General features: G+C 57.1%; 1 long non-coding RNA gene across 1 annotated transcript; it reads right to left on the reverse strand.

Annotated features, from left to right (window-relative positions):
• Window positions 1-3,998: 3,998 nt before the first annotated feature.
• LOC135408313 (uncharacterized) lies at window positions 3,999-7,055 on the reverse strand. Its single transcript, XR_010427483.1, has 2 exons — window positions 6,880-7,055; window positions 3,999-4,545 (listed from the first exon to the last, which is right to left on the reverse strand). It is a non-coding gene; the product is annotated as an uncharacterized LOC135408313 (long non-coding RNA).
• Window positions 7,056-8,605: the final 1,550 nt, after the last annotated feature.

Consider the following 8,605-nt stretch of genomic DNA (forward strand, 5'->3'; position numbering starts at 1 on the left):
AAGCATCCAAGGGAAATTAAAATTACAGCCTGGGCAGGAAATTAAAATTACAGTCCGGCAGGACCGCTCCTGGCCAAGGCCACCGCTCCCTGCAAGTCAGACCACTCACCACCCGGGGCGAGGATTATCGGGGGCACACCTCCAGCTTTTATTCTCCAGAAACTCCAGTTCTTTCTGGTACCGCTTGCCAGAAAGTCTTCCCCTGCTGGAAGAGGTCACTATAGTCTTTCGAGGGGCCAGACTGCCAAAGCCCGGCCAGTCCGTTCCAACGAGGAAAGGTAGCTTGGTCTTGGACAGGATACTGGGGGGGGAGACACAAAATAAAAGTTTAATTTAAAACTTCCTGGAAGAGAAAGCAATTCAAACATAAGGCAGACAAGACTCGTGCAAAACTGAATAACACTGGACTTCAAAGGAGAATTATTTCCCTCTGCACCTCAGAGAACCCCAATTTTCACCCAGGTCCTGCTTGCCATCGTCCAACAAAACGTGCTGACAAAATTTTTCATGATGACAGTGGAGAGCTATTAAATGCACACTGCACAGGGAAGCTGAGGCTGCCCCTGGATCCCTGCAAGTGTTCCAGGCCAGGCTGGATGGGACTTGCAGCATCCAACCGGGGATGAGAGTGGAAGGTGTCCCTGCCCACGGAAGACAGGGTGGCCTTTGAAGGTCCCCTTCAAACCAAATCGCTCTGGGATTCCCCTCCAAAATCACTACCCAAGAGACACAGCAAGCAAAGCAGAGGGACTGCACTCCCAGCTTTTCTTACCTGCAGGCACACAGCACGTTGGACATAAAAGCCACAGGGTTAGTCCTTCCAGAGGTGTCCGGCACACACGTGGCAACCGAAGGGAAAGAGGGAGCCTGGGAACACGGAGTAAAAGACACTTTAATTAGGAGTACACCGAGCACTGGCCAGGTCATGCACACAGACAGCTTCACCGTCCAGTCACACAAAAATCACTTACCTACCAGGGCCTCAGGTAGGATGGCTCCTGACGCTGACCAGGTGAACACCTCCGTTTGCCCCGGGGGGTCAAGAATAACATCCCTGGGAAGAAGTCACCCCCAACAACAAAAAGGGAAAATTAGTGAAGCACGGCGTCCTCTTCTGACTAGATTGCCACCAGCATTCCATAGCAAATGCCATGACTATTCTGTTACAGACGAGAAAACCCTGTTCTCCCAAACAAACAGCGAGGAGATTTATGGGCACGCCTGAAAATTTCCTGTGAGGAACTTTTTGTAACTAAGGAGCAGGTGCTATCTTGAGTTGAAGGCATCCATTTGACAGACACTTAGTACAGCAAACTCTTCAGCAGAGCAATTAATTGCTGCCTATTTGAACAGCAGGGGAGAGAAAATGACAGTCGAAGGGAAGACAAGAAAAGCAGAACTGCAATCAGCAGACTTTTCTTCCATCTCTCCCGAGAAAGCCTAGTTTGTCTGTTCTAATAATTCTATGCCCTTTTCTACACGAAACTTAGACCAAGGCTGAAAAAACAACTAGAAAACACGGAGAGAAGCTTTTTAGAATTTCACGTGATTTTCCCAAACCGATCCCAGAAAAGCAGAACTCGGTAGAATGTACTCACCTCGAGGCCTTTGGTCTTTTTTTCCATAAGCTTCGTCACCTGATGGAAAAAGCAGAGCAGACTCGGTATTTAAGCTCACAACAGGAAAACTTCCCCTTCGTTTCCTAAAAGAAACTACATTAATTCGCACAGCTGCAGGCGCGTCTCCAGCTGTTAAAGCCTTTCAGCTTTTCAGAGGGTGAGAATGCCCTGCTAGGGAAGGCTGAAAAATGCTCGGAGCCTGCCCAGGTCAAAGAGCCCCTCGATTTTGTCTGTGTTCCAGTCCCTGGCTAAAGAAACGGCAGAAGAAGCGCAGCTGTTGCTTGCCTTTTCCCTCAGAGGTTTTGCCAGGCGCCGGGCCAGCCCGGGCACTCCGGGGGAAGGCCGGCAGCGCCCAAACCCCGCCGCTTTCCCGGGGGCGTCGCTTGCGAGAGCGCCCCCGAGCGCCGGGCCGGGCCTCACAGTCGCCGCCTGGCGGACACGGCCGGGAGCGGCGTTGCAGCCGCGCGCGGCGCTGCAGCCGCGCGCCCCCCCCCCCCACCCCTCGGCGAGACCCGCGGCGCCTTTCGCGAGTACGGGCCTTTCCTCCCTAAAACCTGCCCTTGCCTAGGAAAAGCTGAGCAGTTCACAGAGTTACTGTTTCCACCCCAGCTTCCCAAAGGATTTCTCTCTCCCGGCAGCGCAGACAGGGTCCCCGAGGCAGCGCAGACCCTCCCCGCGGGGGTTGTGGTGCGTGTGCAATGCCAGGGCACATCCGAACCCGGCCCTGCGGCGGCACGCAGGTGCAAGTTTCTCCGCAGAGGCGAGAAACTTGCCTGTCGCTTCCCCTGCCTGCAGTCGCCGATGGCCGCGGGAGAGGCAGAAGAGCGGCCGCGCCCAGCTTACCCTGGCGCCGTGGGTCGCTTCCTGGGGGGGGGGGGGGGGGGGGGAAGGCGGCGGCGCAGCTCCGACAGCATCTCCAGGGCACGGCGGGAGCGGGAGCGGAGGGGAGCGGGGGGGGGGGGGGAGCGGGGACGGGAGGGGAGCGGAGGGGAGCGGAGCGGAACGAGGCGGGCGGGCGGAGCGCCGCGCGCGCGGCGCCGAGGGGGGCTGCCGGCGCCGGTGCCTGCCGCCGCCCACGAACCTGCCGCCCGCGCCCGGCGCCGCCGAGCGCCCCGCCCCGTCCCCACAGCGGGAAGCGGCGCGGCGAGACGACGCTGCGGGCGCGGGGCGGGGGTCCGGGTCGCGGCGGAGGTCAGACAACCGCCATCTTTAGTGTGGCCTCGGCTAAGTTCCGGTCCTGGCGGCGCCATCTAGAGTGTGGCGTCGGGGCGAACTTCCGGGCCGGGGCCGCCATCTTTAGTGTGGTCGTTCCGGTCCTGGCGGCGCCATCTTTACTGTGGGCTTGGCGGACTTCCGGGCCGGGGCCGCCATCTTTAGTGTGGTCGTTCCGGTCCTGGCGGCGCCATCTTTACTGTGGGCTTGGCGGACTTCCGCGCCGGGGCTTGGAGGACTTCCGGTCCCTCTCTACTTCCGGTGACCGAGTTTACCCAAATTAGCGTCCCTCCTGGCTAATTTCTGCGCTTTCACCCCAAAAAATCTTCATGTTATTCCCCCCACACACACCCCGGGAGAGACGGGAGACCGCCAGTCCCGCCCTGCCGCCGGAACCGGCCCTTAACTCGAGCAGGGAGCGCTGCACCGGCACGAGAGCCACTGCGCATGCGTCGTCGGTCCCGCGCCTGCCTGCCCTTACTTACCACGTCATCGCCGGCGTCTTGCCAATGACTGCGCATGCGCCGGCGTCGCCACCTCGGCTCCGCCGCCCGACCGCCCGGCTTCGCTTTCTTACTGCGGCTCCCCCTCCACTTTTTCGGCTCCCTGGGGTTCCCTCACCCACATTTTGGGGTCCCCTTCTCACATTTTTGGGGTGATGACCCCGCAATTTACGGTTCGGGGGGGGGGGGAGGAGAGGAGAGGAAACGGGGTGCCCAAGAAGGGGTTTCTTTTTTTTTTTTTTTTCTCTTTTATTTCATTTTCATTTTATTTCCTTTTTAGGTTTTTTGCCTTTTTTTTTTTAATTTTCTTTTGTTTTTTATATTTCCTTTTTTATTTCGTTTATTTTTTATTCTCTTTATTTTTCATTTGCTCTCCCAGTGCTCCCCAGTAACACCCAGTGCTCCCCAACAACCCTCAGTAACACCCAGTGCTCCCCAGTGCACCCCAGTAACACCCAGTGCTCCCCAACAACCCCCAGTAACACCCAGTGCTCCCAAACAACCCCCAGTAACACCCAGTGCTCCCCAAAAATTGACCCAAAACCGACCCAAATCACCCCAAAAGCTGACCCAAAACTGACTCCAAAAGCTGACCCAAAACTGACCCAAATCACCCCAAACAATGACCCAAAACTGACCCCAAAAACTGACCCAAATCATCCAAAAAACTGACCCCAAACTTTGCATTTATTTGGCATCATTTCCTCTCAAAAACAACATCTCCAATTTAGCCATCATTTTAAAATCATCCCAGGAATCAAAAGGGACTGGAAAACACACAGAAATCATTCCTACACCCACCAAATCTTTAGGAATTGGAACCCGATTCCCTCATCTCCCTCCTGGTTTTTCTTGGCTGGAAAACCTGATGATCCCCGCTGGCTATTTTTAGGCTGCTTTTCTTCCACAGCTCCTTTCTCCCGGCTGAAACCTCCTGGCACATTCAGGGCTTATCTGGAGGGAAGCCCCTCTGAAGTATTTCCTCTCGTGGCAATTCTGTGGGATGAAGAAGTAAAAAAAGCACGTCAAGAGCTCCTTCTACCCCCTTCCTTCGCAAACACCCTCCCAGTTTGTCCTTGGCAGCTCCATCCCCCCGGCACCCGCACCCGACGCTTCGGCTCCGCTGGCAAAGGGACAGCAAGTGCACAAGCAAGTTCAGTGCTGGGCAGGGGCTCCCTGGGGAACGGCACTTCAGTGCTTTAGTCCGTGGCCTTTCCTGCTGCCCTCCCTCCTGGAGGCAGAGGATGACCCGGCCCTTGTTTCTCCCACGCTCGCAGACCCAGGTCCTGCTCCTTTGGCCCCACTTTTCTTAGCAGACCCGGCATCATTTTCCAGGGTCCCCAGGAAACTTCTGCACTTGACCCATTGCTAAGTGCAGAGCACAGAGCAAGGGAAGGACAAATTCCTTGGCACCCACCCCCTGGAATTTTCCTTCTCTGCAGCACGCTCCCGTTCCCACTGTCTCTGGAGGTGCCCGCACGAGCCCTCCTTCTCCCAGCACCTCAGAGAATGTCCTTTTCACCCAGGTCCCGCTTACCGTCGTCCAACAAAACACGCTGACAACATTTTTCAGGATGCCAGTGGAGAGATATTAGAGCACACTGCACAGGGAAGCTGAGCCTGCCCCTGGATCCCTGCAAGTGTTCCAGGCCAGGCTGGACGGGACTTGGAGCAACCGGGGATGAGAGGGGAAGGTGTCCCTGCCCACGGAAGACAGGGTGGCCTTTGAAGGTCCCCTTCAAACCAAATCGCTCTGGGATTCCCCTCCAAAATCACTACCCAAGAGACACAGCAAGCAAAGCAGAGGGACTGCACTCCCAGCTTTTCTTACCTGCAGGCACACAGCACGTTGGACATAAAAGCCACAGGGTTAGTCCTGCCAGAGGTGTCCGGCACATCCACGGCAACCGAAGGGAAAGAGGGAGCCTGGGAACACAGAGTAAAAGACACTTTAATTAGGACTACACCGAGCACTAGCCAGGTCATTCACACAGCTTCACTGTCCAGTCACACAAAAAACACTCACCGAGGCTTCAGGGAGGATGGTTCCTGACGCTGACCAGGTGAATACCTCCCTGGAAGCCCGCTCCGCTCATGCCAGGCACTAGGGCTCCCCCAGAAGGGCTTTGCCAAGCATCCAAGGGAAATTAAAATTACAGCCTGGGCAGGAAATTAAAATTACAGTCCGGCAGGACCGCTCCTGGCCAAGGCCACCGGTCCGTGCAAGTCAGACCACTCACCACCCGGGGCGAGGATTATCGGGGGCACACCTCCAGCTTTTATTCTCCAGAAACTCCAGTTCTTTCTGGTACCGCTTGCCAGAAAGTCTTCCCCTGCTGGAAGAGGTCACTTTAGTCTTTCGAGGGGCCAGACTGCCAAAGCCCGGCCAGTCCGTTCCAACGAGGAAAGGTAGCTTGGTCTTGGACAGGATACTGGGGGGGGAGACACAAAATAAAAGTTTAATTTAAAACTTCCTGGAAGAGAAAGCAATTCAAACATAAGGCAGACAAGACTCGTGCAAAACTGAATAACACTGGACTTCAAAGGAGAATTATTTCCCTCTGCACCTCAGAGAACCCCAATTTTCACCCAGGTCCTGCTTGCCATCGTCCAACAAAACGTGCTGACAAAATTTTTCATGATGACAGTGGAGAGCTATTAAATGCACACTGCACAGGGAAGCTGAGGCTGCCCCTGGATCCCTGCAAGTGTTCCAGGCCAGGCTGGATGGGACTTGCAGCATCCAACCGGGGATGAGAGTGGAAGGTGTCCCTGCCCACGGAAGACAGGGTGGCCTTTGAAGGTCCCCTTCAAACCAAATCGCTCTGGGATTCCCCTCCAAAATCACTACCCAAGAGACACAGCAAGCAAAGCAGAGGGACTGCACTCCCAGCTTTTCTTACCTGCAGGCACACAGCACGTTGGACATAAAAGCCACAGGGTTAGTCCTGCCAGAGGTGTCCGGCACACACGTGGCAACCGAAGGGAAAGAGGGAGCCTGGGAACACGGAGTAAAAGACACTTTAATTAGGAGTACACCGAGCACTGGCCAGGTCATGCACACAGACAGCTTCACCGTCCAGTCACACAAAAATCACTTACCTACCAGGGCCTCAGGTAGGATGGCTCCTGACGCTGACCAGGTGAACACCTCCGTTTGCCCCGGGGGGTCAAGAATAACATCCCTGGGAAGAAGTCACCCCCAACAACAAAAAGGGAAAATTAGTGAAGCACGGCGTCCTCTTCTGACTAGATTGCCACCAGCATTCCATAGCAAATGCCATGACTATTCTGTTACAGACGAGAAAACCCTGTTCTCCCAAACAAACAGCGAGGAGATTTATGGGCACGCCTGAAAATTTCCTGTGAGGAACTTTTTGTAACTAAGGAGCAGGTGCTATCTTGAGTTGAAGGCATCCATTTGACAGACACTTAGTACAGCAAACTCTTCAGCAGAGCAATTAATTGCTGCCTATTTGAACAGCAGGGGAGAGAAAATGACAGTCGAAGGGAAGACAAGAAAAGCAGAACTGCAATCAGCAGACTTTTCTTCCATCTCTCCCGAGAAAGCCTAGTTTGTCTGTTCTAATAATTCTATGCCCTTTTCTACACGAAACTTAGACCAAGGCTGAAAAAACAACTAGAAAACACGGAGAGAAGCTTTTTAGAATTTCACGTGATTTTCCCAAACCGATCCCAGAAAAGCAGAACTCGGTAGAATGTACTCACCTCGAGGCCTTTGGTCTTTTTTTCCATAAGCTTCGTCACCTGATGGAAAAAGCAGAGTAGACTCGGTATTTAAGCTCACAACAGGAAAACTTCCCCTTCGTTTCCTAAAAGAAACTACATTAATTCGCACAGCTGCAGGCGCGTCTCCAGCTGTTAAAGCCTTTCAGCTTTTCAGAGGGTGAGAATGCCCTGCTAGGGAAGGCTGAAAAATGCTCGGAGCCTGCCCAGGTCAAAGAGCCCCTCGATTTTGTCTGTGTTCCAGTCCCTGGCTAAAGAAAGGGCAGAAGAAGCGCAGTTGTTGCTTGCCTTTTCCCTCAGAGGTTTTGCCAGGCGCCGGGCCAGCCCGGGCACTCCGGGGGAAGGCCGGCAGTGCCCAAACCCCGCCGCTTTCCCGGGGGCGTCGCTTGCGAGAGCGCCCCCGAGCGCCGGGCCGGGCCTCACAGTCGCCGCCTGGCGGACACGGCCGGGAGCGGCGTTGCAGCCGCGCGCGGCGCTGCAGCCGCGCGCCCCCCCCCCCCACCCCTCGGCGAGACCCGCGGCGCCTTTCGCGAGTACGGGCCTTTCCTCCCTAAAACCTGCCCTTGCCTAGGAAAAGCTGAGCAGTTCACAGAGTTACTGTTTCCACCCCAGCTTCCCAAAGGATTTCTCTCTCCCGGCAGCGCAGACAGGGTCCCCGAGGCAGCGCAGACCCTCCCCGCGGGGGTTGTGGTGCGTGTGCAATGCCAGGGCACATCCGAACCCGGCCCTGCGGCGGCACGCAGGTGCAAGTTTCTCCGCAGAGGCGAGAAACTTGCCTGTCGCTTCCCCTGCCTGCAGTCGCCGATGGCCGCGGGAGAGGCAGAAGAGCGGCCGCGCCCAGCTTACCCTGGCGCCGTGGGTCGCTTCCTGGGGGGGGGGGGGGGGGGGGGGGAAGGCGGCGGCGCAGCTCCGACAGCATCTCCAGGGCACGGCGGGAGCGGGAGCGGAGGGGAGCGGGGGGGGGGGGGGGGGAGCGGGGACGGGAGGGGAGCGGAGGGGAGCGGAGCGGAACGAGGCGGGCGGGCGGAGCGCCGCGCGCGCGGCGCCGAGGGGGGCTGCCGGCGCCGGTGCCTGCCGCCGCCCACGAACCTGCCGCCCGCGCCCGGCGCCGCCGAGCGCCCCGCCCCGTCCCCACAGCGGGAAGCGGCGCGGCGAGACGACGCTGCGGGCGCGGGGCGGGGGTCCGGGTCGCGGCGGAGGTCAGACAACCGCCATCTTTAGTGTGGCCTCGGCTAAGTTCCGGTCCTGGCGGCGCCATCTAGAGTGTGGCGTCGGGGCGAACTTCCGGGCGTCGGGGCCGCCATCTTTAGTGTGGTCGTTCCGGTCCTGGCGGCGCCATCTTTACTGTGGGCTTGGCGGACTTCCGGGCCGGGGCCGCCATCTTTAGTGTGGTCGTTCCGGTCCTGGCGGCGCCATCTTTACTGTGGGCTTGGCGGACTTCCGCGCCGGGGCTTGGAGGACTTCCGGTCCCTCTCTACTTCCGGTGACCGAGTTTACCCAAATTAGCGTCCCTCCTGGCTAATA

Source organism: Pseudopipra pipra, unplaced genomic scaffold (genome assembly GCF_036250125.1).
Source record: "Pseudopipra pipra isolate bDixPip1 unplaced genomic scaffold, bDixPip1.hap1 HAP1_SCAFFOLD_319, whole genome shotgun sequence".
Taxonomy (NCBI): domain Eukaryota; kingdom Metazoa; phylum Chordata; class Aves; order Passeriformes; family Pipridae; genus Pseudopipra; species Pseudopipra pipra.